General features: G+C 33.6%; 1 protein-coding gene and 1 pseudogene across 2 annotated transcripts in view; one reads left to right on the forward strand and one right to left on the reverse strand.

The window, feature by feature from the left end:
• Positions 1-3,185, forward strand: part of LOC104675125 — a 184,031-nt pseudogene extending 180,846 nt beyond the window's left edge.
• Positions 1-15,670, reverse strand: part of ZBTB20 (zinc finger and BTB domain containing 20) — an 831,659-nt gene that overhangs the window by 793,428 nt on the left and 22,561 nt on the right. The window lies entirely within an intron of this gene.

Here is a 15,670-nt window from a genome sequence, read left to right on the forward strand (position 1 = left end):
ATACCTAATAAGCAGCAAAGGTCGGGCCTAACATCTATCCAAATGGAATGTGTGAGGAATAGAAGGAGGGAATTTATAAAATTACTCTGAAAATTATCTAGAATAATACACTGGTAATATTAGGTAGAAAAAGAAGACTAATGATGGGGAACAGATTTGAAAGGATATATGTTCCCTAGATAATTTCAAAACTTAAATTTTATATTTGTTTGAGGAAAAGTATATTAGGTATCTCAAAGTAAAATTTAAAGAAAGGATAATGGAAAAGACTAGTATATTAAAAAATAAATTTCAAAAGCAACGAAAGAAAACATACCATGAACCAGTTTGATTAAAGAGTTGGAAACAGGCCGGGCGCGGTGGCTCAAGCCTGTAATCCCAGCACTTTGGGAGGCTGAGATGGGCGGATCACGAGGTCAGGAGATCGAGACCATCCTGGCTAACACGCTGAAACCCCGTCTCTACTAAAAATACAAAAAACTAGCCAGGTGTGGTTGTGGGGGTCTATAGTCCCAGCTACTCGGAGGGCTGAGGCAGGAGAATGGCATAAACCCGGGAGGCGGAGCTTGCAGTGAGCTGAGATCCGGCCACTGCACTCCAGCCTGGGCCACAGAGCAAGACTCCATCTCAAAAAAAAAAAAAAAAAAGAGTTGGAAACATTAGGCAGGGCACGGTAGCTCACGCCTGTAATCCCAGCACTTTGGGAGGCCGAGACGGGCAGATCACCTGAGGTCAAGAGTTCACGACCAGCCTGGCCAACATGGTGAAACCCCATCTCTACTAAAAATAGAAAAAAGTTAGGTGGGCGTGGTAGATATTACAGAATATTTAATAACATAAAATAATTAGATAATTAAATTCTGAACTTTTCCAGGCACTACATTTTTACTATTACCATTATTTTAAGTTACCTTAATAAGTATACAGAAATAAATAATAAATTAGAGAAGTTTTAGGTAGTGGTGAGTAGCAGTCAAAATATTTATAGCTCATAAGGAATGGGCACAGAAGAAATGTTACAATGACTAATCAAAACAGATGCTGGCTTTAAATACAGTGTGTATTCCCTGAATATCAACCCTAGCTTTAGGTGTCAAATCAAAATCCATCTCTTAAAGCAAATCAAGAAAAGTTATATGTAGTTTTACCACTAAGTTCCTTCCCGTACTCTCAAGAAATTGATTCTCCAATAATTAAAAAGTATACGCTCCATCAGTAAAAAATATTTAAAAATCTACACAGATCACTGTCTGTTCTCAACTCCATTCCTATCTAAATTTTAGATTATTACTAAAATTTTAAGGCTCTTCCATATTTGGGTGTGTATTTTCTATTACTTTTTTTGTGTTTAGATTTACCTTTTATTTTTTAATTGACATATAGTATTTATACAAATTTATGGGGTATATGTGATATTTTGTTACATGCATAAAATGTGTAATGACAACGTCAGGGTACTTAGGTTGTCCATCACCCTGAGTATTTATAATTTCTATGTGGCTTTTTTTTTTTGTTTTTGAGTACACTCTTCTAGCTATTTTGCAATATAGAATTTTTTTTTTTTTTTTTTTTTTTGAGACGCAGTCTTGCTCTGTCGCCCAGGCTGGAGTCTGGAGTGCAGTGGTGCGATCTTGGCTCACTGCAAGCTCCGCCTCCCGGTCCACGCCATTCTCCTGCCTCAGCCTCCCGAGTAGCTGGGACTACAGGAGCCCGCCACCACGCCTGGCTAATTTTTTTGTATTTTTTTAGTAGAGACGGGGTTTCACCGTGTTAGCCAGGACGGTCTCGATTTCCTGACCTCGTGATCCACCCGCTTCAGCCTCCCAAAGTGCTGGGATTACAGGCGTGAGCCACTGCACCCGGCCAGAATATTCTTATTAACAACAGTCACCCTACTCCGCTATTGAACATTAGAACTTCGTTTGTCTAACTGAACATTTGTACCCATTAACCAATCTTTCTTCATCCCCAACCCACTCAATCCTCCCAGCCTCTATTATCTATCATTACTTTCTGCCTCCATGAGATCAACATTTTAGCTCCCACGAGTGAGAACATGAGATATTTGTATTTCTGTGCTTGGCTTATTTCACTTAACATAATGACTGACCTCCAGCTCTATTCACGTTGCTGCAAATGGCATTTCCTTCTATCTTATGGCCAAATAGTATTTCATTGTGTGTATATATGCCACATTTTCTTTATCCATTCATCCATTGATGGACACGTAGGTTTAATTTCATATCTTTGCTACTATGGATAGTGCTGCAATAAACATGGGAATGCAGGTGTTCCTTTGATATACTGATTTCTTTTTGAGGGGGATACTCAATAGAGAGATTGCAAGATGATCTGTTTTTCATTTTTTGAGAAATGTCCATATTGTTTTTCATAGTGGCTGTACTAATATACATTCCCATCAACAGTGTGTAAGAGTTCCCTTTTCTCTGCATCCTTTCCAGCATCTGTTATTTTGTCTTTTTAATAGTAGCCATTCTGACCGGTGTAAGATGTTATCTCATTGTGGGTTTTGATTTGCATTTCTCTGATGATTAGTGATGTTGAGCATTTTTCCTATACCTATTGGCCATTTGTATGTCTTCTTTTGAGAAATGTCTATTCATTTCCTTTGCCCACTTTTCAATGTAATGAATTGTTTTCACTGTTGAGTTGTTTGAGTTCCTTATATATTCTGGTTATTAGTCCTCTGTCAGATGAATAGTTTGCAAATATTTTCTGCTATGTTTAAAAGGTTTAATTTTAAAAAACAACAACAATAACATCCTACAGCAGTTATGTGTCTATTGACTTCAATTTATTCACTAAAATAGTTTGCATATAAATGCTGGGTAAATTCCCCTTCCAGGCACTCTTTCTATAGTAGAAGTTAAAAACTACAATTCTCAGATGGCTTTGCCAGAATACAAAGCATTGGTATAAGATCAAAGGCAAAGACAGACTTCTTCCCCTCTCCTGCTTTTGGCACTGAAAACCTCAGCAATGGTGCTCCAACAGGCTCTGCAGCACAGAACTCGGGATCTGGGCTCTGGACTGCTGATTGCAACACTGGTTATGCAAGTGCAGAACAACAGCCACCACAAGTGACTGGAAGCTCTAGCAGCTGTGACAAGCCCAACAGAATTCAAGAAACTACATATTATCCTGGATTTTTGAAGTGTCCATAGGAGTGTGGACACCTGGCTTCCTACAATGCAGTGAGATTGGTGATTCCAACAACCACAGCAAAATGTGGAAGCAGCAGCAGCGGCAGCGTAATACTTGTAAGCTCTGGATAACAAAACCATCCCTTGCTTTCTGAAGGAATTTGTTACTAAATAATATTGCCACCTTCTGTTTGCTCCACCAGACTTTCCAACACTTTTGTAATCAATTCCCTGGATTGAAGTTCCTCTGTTCTGAGTCATTTCTGTTTGTCTGGGCATTGATTAATATAAGCCCATACTCCAATATATGCATAATTATTTATAATATACATACATTACTACAATACATACATTACAGAATATGCAGCAATAGACATTTTAAAAGACTGAGGTAAACAAGAAGTAAACATTCTAAATTTGGGGCTCTATTTATAAACAATTTAAAAACATTTTGCTCTTACTGAAGAGCAAACTGCTCTTGATGTTCTTACTGAAAAACATTAAAACAAAAAATTTGAGTAAATATGTGTCATTCTCTATGTCTTGGCTTGGTTTTACACTTTGTAAAACAGTCATTTGAAAATACAGTACTATTTTCAGGTTACTTAGATATAATGGTTGTCATGGGTGCAGAGGAGGGGTGGTGGTAAGTTAAGGGAGAAAACCTCACAAAATAGTACATCCAAATGGAAGAAGAGTATCAATGGCTTTGCTTACTACATCACAATAATCAATTTTTAAAACTAACGACCAGTTATGTAAAATACTTTGTTGAGGTTTGACTAGTAAATTTCCATCTTCACAGATGTAGTAAGTCATTCCTATAAACTAAGAGGTGTAGCATTTTATTTTTTAACAAAAGTATTTTAAAATCAATTTAAAGATTGCATTTGAAAGATCTTAAAATAAGTTATAACATTATGTTCCAAGTTTTAAAAATATGCCAATACATTTTTGTACAATTTTCAATGTATATAGAAACTAGTTTTACAATTACATTGGTTTTGGCAAGAAAATCACATTGTAATGAAAAGAATTACAAACATTCAATATGAAATGTTTTCTCCATAACCACAGGTCCTTCAAAAAGCAGTTACCTTCCCAGTCATTATTAGTACTCTACTTTAAAAAGACAGATCGAATATGTTACTTTTCAAAAATATATGTTAGAGAGCATAGTATTGACAGTCACCTGTCATAACAGAAAAGGTGAGCAAAATTAGAACCCTTGTCATTCTGTAAAAGAAAAATGCACAACTGCCATAAATTTCTTATTACTCTTCAATACTCTACCTCTGGATAACCAGTGAACCTCAAGTGGTGCAAATGATATTCATGGACCATTCTCCATCTTATTACAAAGTATCATAAAGGTTCCACTAAAATTTTAGGATTCTTTCACATTTGGTAATGTTATTTTTTACTACATTTTAAAGCTTTAAATTAAAAAATGAAAACAAAGTGACCATATCAATGATGTCCTACAGCACTTGTGTGTACTTCTGACCCAATTTATTTGCTAAAATAGCTTGTCTATAAAAGACTGAAGGGATTTCATGTGTAGAAGTAGTTCTGTAACCTGACTCAGCAAGCCTTTTTCTATTCCATTCCAACCAACCACTCCAATGTTCTAAAACTATGTAACTATAGATAACATAGATTTTCAAGAACACACTGTTTTACTGTAGGAGAGTATTTTGCTGTTTAGTCACAATCTTCTCCAGTGATTATTTTAGTGATTTATAACAACATAGTTCTTCGAATTATTTCAGTTGAGCCTAGCAAATATCATTGGATGAAATATTAGAAATATTGGTACTTTCATTTAACTATACAGTAAACATTCCACACTGCATAATTCGTTCAAATACTTGCTTTTGCAAATCTTCAGCAGTTTTCTATATATATTCTAGCAGTATTTGCTGACAAATGTGATATTGTTTGTTGCTATATTATTTTTCATACATTATTGCAGCCATTATTGCTCTTGAAGAACAGTGTTTCCAATGGTAAATATGTTTGTATTTTAATATTAAGTTTTTTTAATCCCCAAAAGTCTTCTAAATACTGATTTAATGATTTTGTAAAGTCTATACTGAGACTCATGTGACATTAAACACTGCTTGATTCATGATCTAGATAGATTTTAATGCCTTACCAATGAAATGGTCTTCCACCATCACACACCATACACTGAGGGTGACATTCTTTTTCAATGGCAGTGAATATAAATCCACATTTCAAATAGACTTCTTGATTATTTTTGGTTGATCAATTTTCAAATATTGCTAAATCATCATTGTTCTTACCTCATAATGTAGTTTACCGAGTGTTCATAATATGTTTTAGGGATGCTCTTGTTCAAATGGGCTTGGATTATTAGTATTATCTTTTCTATGCTTTTTTTCAGTCAGTTGTCTGTTTTGTTAGAGTTAGTTTTAGTTAATCTAATCTGTCACTAATCTGTGACTCCACATAACAAGGCACAGATAAAATTTAGTAGCTCCCACTCTTTAATGAACTCCACTCTCTCCCATCAGGATGTTCCGTTTAAGCTGCAATGCATGTAAATAATGCTCTGATATTGCCCAGCTCTATCTGGGCATATTAACTACTGGTAAACTTTAACTTCTTAGATTTTTTTAAATAAAAAACACAAATAACAATTTTTATTGCTTCTCAAACCCTAATGTATCATCTTGCATATTTCTTGGAATGGACGGACTTTATTTTTGAGGCCACTATTCTACAGTATGGGCTTTGGACTCAGATTTTAAAAATATTTATTGGCTATGTATACCTAAGGCAGGTTACTTATCCATGAATCTCATATAGCTCATCTATAAAATGAGAATAAGAATAACTATATCACAGAACTGTTTGATAATTACATTAGATTGATAATAAGAGATAACATTTTTTGTGAACATACAAAGTACAAGGCTCTAGTCAAAGCACATGAAATTTATTAATTCTTGAGTACAGTGTCTATACACAATGAGCATTTGATAAATATTAGTTTTCTTCCCCAGGAAAGAGAGAGAAAGAGAGAGCGAGAGAAAGAGATTAACTGTTCAAAATAAGCAATATTGATTAGGGCGAATAAAGTTGGTTGTTACATGCCTATCTCTTGCACAAAACCTCAAGGCTTCTAATCATGCTGTAGTCATCCAAATATTGTTAAGTGAATATACATAGGGTGACACCATAGCTTGCTGTTTATTATCCGTAAAAATTACAGCAAATCCAGCATTGACAGGATGTTCCATTAACTGCACAACCATTGCAAAACATGCTATTGTTTTTGCCAAATTCTATTATACCGTTGCAGAAAGGGTAACACCCTCCAGAGCTTTTGAAAATACAATACTCTTTGATTATTTGTACTAACAGATGGGACATAAGGTATGGATAATCCAAAAATAATTTGTTTGGGTTTTGAAATGTGTTTTCATATTTATATCTAAGCATTGGCATACCTAATATTCTATAAAAATGAATGTACTTTGAACAACAAAACTAGAGTATGAAAAGCTGACTTAGAAAAAAGTTTAACACAAATTGGTTTCTCTTATCTTTTTCCCTAATACCCCTGTGTAACGTATACCACTTTGATTACTCCAATTACAAAGAACTCACCTTTTCCCAGACCTTATCAGATTATCTAAATGTTGGTTTCTACAGGAATATTTTGTGTATAAAGCAGGGAATTCTCATCAATAAATCTGAAATCAAGTTTGTGTAGGTATTATTTAAAAAATCAACAGAAATATAAAAAATGTCATCTGCTTCACAATTAGGAATTTTTATTTTTAATAAATTATTTTATTCCTTTGTGTATTACAAACCATTAATGTCCTCCACAACTCTTTTTTTTTCAGTTAAGAAACAGGAGGTAGAGAAAACCTAGCTTGTGATATACAATATTTAGTTATGTAATCCATCTGATATCTCACAAGTTTTCCTGTCAAATTCATACTGCTCTTCTTTTTTAAAAAGATAAATAAATTATTGTGAAATGTTTAAATATAGTAAAAGGAGGAATAATAAATACAAGGTTATCACTGTGTCTCAATAAGAAACTGAAAGATTAGCTTTTCATCTTACTCTTAATTACTCATGGGCCATACACTCTATCTCTAGGTGTATGGGAAGCAGAGTGCTTCGGTAGAAAGAATGTGGGCCTTAAAGTAAAAGCCTGGATTTGAAAGAAGCTTCCATATTCACTACTTGTGACCTTAAACAAGTTACTATTTTTCCAGAATTTCAGTTTCCTCATAGCAAAGAGAAGGCAAAATTATTAAATGAGAACATAATAAAGTGTTTAACCCTTAGGAAACATTCATTACATAATAATCCAATTTTTACCTTTCTTCCCAAACCATAAAATTCTCAAAGTTTGTTGTACTGTAGATCTGTTCTTTTTTTATTTTTATTTTTTAGAGATGGAGTCTCACTCTGTTGCCCATGCTGGAGTGCAGTTGTGTGGTAATAACTTACTGCAGACTTAAACTCCTGTGCTCAAGCAATCCTCCCACCTCAGCCTCTGCAGAGTGGCTGGAACAACAGGTGTGTGCCTCTGTGCCTGGTTTGTATTATAGATCTCTTCTAACTACTAATGATCCACATCAATAACTGATACTTCTCTATCACATAAGTTATAAAATTTCTTCACATAAACTGTTGAATTAAATCCTCACTGTCACTCTGTAATCAGACTTTAACCTAGGCCATTCAGTGCACTCAGCATTCCATGAAGCCTGCTCCCCAATTTAAAAAAAAAAGTTCTCCCCAGAACTAACAGTTTAAATTAAGAAAATGATATCTAATGATAATAAATATTATTAAACTATTTGGCTAGGTCCAAATAAGGACATATTCACATAAATATTACTAGTGGTTCTAGGACCTAAAACTTTACTGGGTAAAAATGTTTTTGTAACACTTTCCTACAAAATAGCTTATGAAACAAATTAAAGAATATATGCTTACACGAAAACTTTTAATAGCTATAATGATTATTTGAGAAGGGGAATGACCCTCAAGTAAAATTTAGTATGTTTTCTATTCTTTAGTAACACATTAAATTTCCTCAATACAATTTATTTATTTGAAAACGATGTTGAAAAAATAGATAATGTCTAAAATTTCAGGTGGTCCATCAAAACAAGATCCCCACTTAACCTAACCAATTCTGAGAGAATAGTTGGTTAATCACTTAGATTATCCTAGGGCCACCTCTTAAGACCACACTTTAAAAATCATTTATTGAGCCTTTACCTTCTCTTGAATATGTTTCTTACTAATTAGAAGGAAACAGAGCATAAAAGTTAAAGGTATGTGGGTTCTGGATTCAGACTGCTTAAGTTGAAATCTTGGCTTTACTTTTACATGAATTCCTTAACATTATTAACCCTTTTGTACTCATCATTAAAATGAGGGAAATAAAAGGAACTATATTACAGAGTTTCGGTGATGATTAAATAAGATAATTCAAGTACTGGTAATAAAAGTTGCTAAAATTTATCAGGCATTTTACCATATTCAGACACTGTGCTAAATATTTTACATATATTATTTCATTTAATATTCGCAAAACCCTGTATAACATATCTTATAGATGAGAAATGTGAGATCCAAGGTGCCACAACTCACACACCAGAACCATGATTTAAATCCAGCACACTAATTCTACAGTACAAACACTTAGATGTTAGGTGTATGGGAAGCTCAATGCCTGGCACATAGAAAACATTCAATAAATTTTAGTTTGTGTTTATTTCTATTTTATCTAAATGCCAATTTATTTGAAAGTTCTACATTGAATAAAGTAATTCTCAAATACTCAATTTCACGATTCCGATTCCTTGCTTTTACCCTATCCAACACCATTGTTCCAAAACAGAGAGAAAAAGAAAGCACACAAGTAAGAGTGTAATACTGTGAATTACTTATATGACAGCTAATAAAAGTCAATAGATGCAGGAGACTTTAATGCATATTACTAAATGAAAGAAGCCAATCTCAAAGGCTACACACTGCATGATTACAACTATATGATATTCTGGAAAAGGCAAAAACTATGGAGACAGTTAAAAAAAATCAGTGGTTGCCAGGGGCTGGGGAAGAGAGGGATGAACAGGTAGTGGACAGATAATTTTTAAGGCAGAGAAATTACTCTGTATGATTCTTATAATGGCAGGTACATATTATTATGCATTTATTCAAACTCATAAAATGTATAACACCAAAAGTGAATCCTAACATAAACTATGACTCTGGGTGACAATGATGTATCAACGTAGTTCATCAATTGTAACAAATGTACCACTATGCTAGAAAATGTTACTAACAGTGGAGGCTATGTATGTGGGGGGTAAGACGTATTTTAAAAATCTCTGTATCTTATACTCAAATTTGCTGTGAACCTACAATTGCTCTAAAAAAAAAAAAAAGTCTATTAAAAAATTTATCATGTAGTAGATCTTGTATAAAGTCTCAACAATATCAAAGAATTAACATCACACTAACTCTGAGCACAAGCAATTTAAGTTAAAAATCAACATAAAAAAATTTTTTGAGTCAATAGGAGTTATTTTGGGAATAAAACACAAAGTAAACACTTGAAGGGGATGAAAACATCAGGATGAATGTAAGCCAGATGGGGGCAAATTACAGAATGTCAATGTGCCTTAATCTAGGAAAGAAAAATTTCTAAAAATGATACCAAATGGTTAAAAATCACTAAATGAGAAATTGAAGAGAATTTCAGGTTAGAAGGTTTTAAAGAGTGAAATAATTGTCCAAAGTCACCAAACTAGTTCATGGGAAAGCTGGAACTAGAAACTCACGACTCTAAATCCAGCGCTCTTTCCACTATAATAGATTGGCACCATAGAACATGTTTGACTCAAGGCAGTAAATTAAGTACACTGAAGAAAAAGATAAGAAAAAAAGTGATAAAATGTAAAGTCTTTGATTTAGACCCAAGTATTACAGATGGTATGGCAAAAAAATAGCCACAATTTCTAAATGACTTTAACCAGGAAAAAAAGAAAGAGATGGGATTTGAAAAGGAATTAAATTTCAAGAATCAAGAGGAATGATGACAGACTTCCTTATTTGGTAGTTTCAGGCCTGAACTTTTGTCATTAAGGTAGTAATTCAAAGTGCTTTAATGCCTGGACTGACCACACTAAATAACAAAATTATAACCTGTTGAGCTAAGGTCAGTTTTATAAACTGTGCCTAATATTTCCTGAATTCAAATCTGATTATAAATGGGCAACAAATTCATCTGTTCATTGGGCTGATGTATTTTACTTTATTTTCTGGGTGCATTTAAAATCTTTTTTATTGTGGAAACTTTCAAACATACAAAAAGAGTACGTAATCAATGAATTATCTTGTACCCATCATTCAATTTCAATAACTCACATTTGGCCTTTCATATTTTACTTATTGCCACTTTCATCCTATTTTTTTTCTGGAGTAGCTGAACTGATTTAAGATGAAGAAGGAAAAATAAAGAATGAAAGGAAAATTTTCAATCTGTTATTCATTGAGACTCTAGCAAAAAAGATTCCAGATTATGAAGCAAAAAGAAAAAAAAAGACAAGAGTCAAGAAGTCAAGAACAGTGAAGCTGAAGTCTATTAGTGAGACGGTCTAGATGCATTACTTCAAAATAAATGGAACTACTGTCTATGGAGGAGGCAATTTTAACAAATTATTTTCCAATAATTTAAGTTTGACACAAAGAAGAATGGCAGAGAATGTTGTAAAGCTTTATTGATACTATAGTTTATAGAGATGGGCTTATCTTCAAGAACATAATGATCACATCATGTTTAAATTCATATAATCACTAACTTACCATATTCCAATAAGCACCTATAGGAAGAAAAGTCTGTGCTATTTATAAAATTTCAACATAACCAACTCTTAGTTTATTCTTAAAGCTCAAAGTTCATTTTTATTTCCCAAGAAGTCTGTATTTTTATGTGCTTGAGAAAGATCTCTCCATTTTTAAATTTGGAAATTTGAAATTAAAATTTAAAGTGACTTTGGTCAAGTTCAGTGGTCTTTTTTAAGTAATATTAATAAAATTACATATTTCTAGACCTTGAAGGATTCTTCTGAGCATTTAGAATCATACTGCAGTTTCCAGACTAAACACTTTAGCCAGAGACTATTAGAAGAGGGCAATATGGCAAATACAAGCATATCAAAACTATCTTGATCGAAAAGAAAATGTGGATAATGTTATGCTGAACCGTCTCAATTTTTGTCATGAAACAAAAGGCAAAACTTGGCAAGTAAAGATGAGAGATGAATTTCTAATGGGGGAAGAGGAGTTAAAACTGAAATAACTAGTGAGGCCTAACTGAGGTTTTAAAGCATGAATCTAGATATCAAGATTTTTTTTCATATTTGGTTCCTCCCTATTGACTTTTGATTGCAAGACCAATGGACAGCGACCGTCGAATTCTCTTCTCTATCTTCCTTAGCAAAATGTTAGCATATAGCTGTCTCCTGCTTCCCATTCTCCCTTAAATGTAAAAACGTTCCTCAATCAAAAATATTACTTCCTACATTTCATATAAATCAAGTCAAATTATGTCTCCATACAATCCTATATCTCTGAGGAGATCCTTGCTTCTCCATGAATTTTAATTCAGTCAAAATGTGTCACAGTCCCTCAGTGCCTTTATTTGTCCTGCTTCTCCAGAAAGTCTAAGCTCTGCCTTTCCACTGAACATTTGTCTATGAAGATTTTCTACATATTAATTCTATTCTTCATCTTTCTGACCATACATTCCTAAAATGACTATACATTCTGATGAATACATTTCTATGCATTACAGATTACCCATTTTAAGTAACTCAGTGTCCACAGATCTTCATCCCCTACTGACAATCACCTTTCCACAAGCCTACATTGACATAGCCAGATCATTTACCAACTACTGCTCACTCCTCCAAGTTCTGCCTTGTCTACAGACTAATTTTCAGGGTCAAACACCCATTCTTGAGGCAAATACGTATTAATCAAAAGGTCAGAACCCAGTAAACTGCCTGGAAACTCCAATCACTGTGAAAAACATGCATGATTTTTCATAAAGTTCTAATTATTGCTCTTTTTTCCAAATCATCTGTCATAGGCTAGTTCTGCGTGCCATGCTACAATACACTTCTTTCTATGGCATCCACTTGAGGTCAGTGAAGATTTTTCTATTTTCTCAAATTTACATTCCCCCAAGATATTTTGTTAGCAAAGATGAGAACTATTAGGGCTCTCATTAAACATTAGCACTTTGCCATTATCTCTTAATATTTTTGTGGGCACCTATTTTCATTCCATCCCAGAAAACTTCTTTCCCTATAATATTTTCCCTTCACATAATTTAACAATATCTAGAATAGCACATTAATAGTTGAAGATGTTCTAATGTATGAATTATTACTAAAACAATTATTTACCTATCTGATCATATAATTTATTTTAGAAATCAAAATAGACACAGAGAATAGAAAACAAAAGAAGTAAGCATTCTAGAAACACAAAAGAATTAAGAATGGAGGCAGATTAAACTGTCAAAAAGTGTTTCTTTACTAGAAACACTGAGTAGAATACTTGTCAATTCTCTGACAAATATACCACTTTATAAGCTCTGGACACCTGAGAAGAGAAAATGGCAATGACTGAGGGAAGTTCCTTCAGCCAAAGCTAAATATGACCTAAGACCTGACATATGTCACATATACAATCAACTTATTGCTCAAAACCAGTAAACACACATCCAATCTATCATTTCCAAGGCACTTGTACGTATTTCTCAATGGTTACGTACTTTATATTCTTTATTCCAAGACTGACTTTGATGCTAATTTTGACTTCATTCTCCTGAATAAAAATACATGGCAGTAGTACAGGACTGAGGAAAGGCTGGGGTTTCTAAGCTATCAAAAAGTTAGTTCTGTTTAAGGATAACTCACTAAAGATTTCACAAGGCAGCATTCCTTAGCACTACCCCAATAAACCCCACATAAACAAGCTACCAAGCCACCTAACCACTCTTGGCCTTTGTTTCCTCATCGATAAAATGAGGATAATAATGTTAACTACCTCATGGTGTTGAAAGTAACAAATGAGTTAAAATACGTTAAGCACTTAAATGTTGTCTGGCATGTAGCAATATTAAAGAACTAAAAATGGTATTAATAATACCTGAATGGATATTATTCCATTGAGTAATTTAGATTTATACAAAGCTGCTAAAATGTAATGTAAGTGAATAGTATATGTTTTATATTTTGTTAAATTAAGAAATTATGATATCAACTTAGAGTCTTAAATACACTGAACTTGTAGTATTCCAATTGAATTAGTTTGAATATTATAAGGCTGCCATTACATTTTGTTGGGGCTTTTATCCTTTTTATACCATAGGTTGACATCACCAACAAATGTAAGCCAAACAAAGCAGTTACTGTAAGAAATGCTTTAAAGAAACCTAAAGACATTTTTTCAAATACATATATGCATTGATAACTAGGTTGTATATATAAAAATAGAAGCATTTACTTTCTAAATTAAAATTTAGTTTGGGGAGGGGTGACTGGCCTTTAATAAAAAGATAAAACTCAAGAAATAAATTATAAGATACTTGCCCAACCATAGATAAGGACTTACTGTAAAGCTCTACTACTTAGTAAAATGTGTGACCGGTATAGAGCTAGTCCAATCAACCAAGAGACAGAAAACAGAGCCTATAAACAGGCCCGTGCAGATACAGACCCCCGTTAGACAAGAGCTGGCATGGCAAATCACTGAGGAAACACAAGAACATACAGTAAACATAACTGGAAAATCGTGTTTCTCTTTAGAAAATAATTTAAACTTTTATCTCTAATATATAAAAATCAACTCAAGTGAACGATTTATTTAAAAAAATTAAAAATCATGAACCATAAAAGAAAATCTGTATGAGCACATAAAAATTAAGATTTTTATGTTTATTAGCATACCCTAAAGATGACAAAATAATCTGCACAACAAACCCTGTGACACGAGTTTACCTATAAACAAACTTGCACATGTACCCCTGAACTTAAAAGTTATTTAAAAAAAAAAAAAAAAGGAAAATGTGATATACAGGACAGGCATGCTGGCTCATGCCTCTAATCCTAGTACTTTGGAAGACCAAGGCAGAAGGATTGTTTGAGGTCAAAGTCTGAGACCAGTCTGGGCAACAGAGTAAGACCCCACCTCTCCAGAAAAATTTAAAAAATTAACTGAGCATGGCAGCATGTGCCTGTAGTCCCAGCTACTCGGGAGGTTGAGACAGGATGATCCCCTGAGCCCAGGAGGTCAAGACTGCAGTGAACCATGATTGTGTCACTGCACTGCAGCCTAGGCAACAGAGCAAGATCCTGCCTCAAATAAAAAAAAAAAGAAAGAAAATGTGATACACACACACAACGGAATACTATTCTTCCTTAAAAAGAAGAAAATTCTGTCATTGTGACATCGATGAACCTGAAAAACACCATACCAAGTGAAATAATCCAGGCACAGAAAGACAAAGACAGCATGTTCTCACTCGTGGGAGCTAAAACAATGAAACTCATAGAGGCAGAGAGAATGGTGACTACCAGGAGATGGTGGGTGGGGAGATGGGAGAGATGTTGGTTTAAGGATATAAAATTTCACTTATACAGAATAAATAAGTTCAAGAGATGTACAGTATGGTGACTGTCATTAATAACAATGTAATGTTTGCTTGAAAATTGCTAAGAGAATAGATTTTAAGTGTTTTCATCACAAAAATGTAAGGTAATGCATGTTAATAAACTTGATTCAGCCATTTCATAATGTATATGTATTCTAAAATAATGTTATACGTTAATGTACATAATTTTTGCCAATTAAAAATAAGTTCAATTTTGACATGTAGAAAATAAAGCTAATCATTTTTTAAAATAATACACACATACACACAAAAAGAATGCCCTAAAAGAAGTGAAAAGACAAGCTACAAGTGAGAAGAGATAGAATTAGTATCTATAATATAAAGAACTCACGCAAACAACAGAAAAAGAATCATACAAATTTTAAAAAAGAAGAAAAATAGGTAAAAGAACCAACATTTCACAGAAGGAAAAGACACATATACATCTTCACAGCTTTGTTTCTTGAGAAACAAGAAAGTTCCCATCAAGACTACTGTAAGATATTTATTTACTCAGGTGGCAAAAATTAAGAAGTCTGACAATATCACATGTTAAAGAGAGTATGGATCAACAGGGATATTTTATACAATGCTGGTGGGAGTGTAAATGGCTAATATCATTTTAGGAAAACAGTTTGACAATTTCTTGCAAAGTAGACCATTTATACATCTTATAGCATAGCAATTCCAATCTCAGAACATACCTAAAAGAATGTCTTCCAAATGTCACCAAGAAATATGTGCAAGAATGTTTATTCTAGCACCATTCACA

The sequence above is a fragment of the Rhinopithecus roxellana genome, chromosome 1, assembly GCF_007565055.1.
Source record: "Rhinopithecus roxellana isolate Shanxi Qingling chromosome 1, ASM756505v1, whole genome shotgun sequence".
NCBI lineage: Eukaryota > Metazoa > Chordata > Mammalia > Primates > Cercopithecidae > Rhinopithecus > Rhinopithecus roxellana.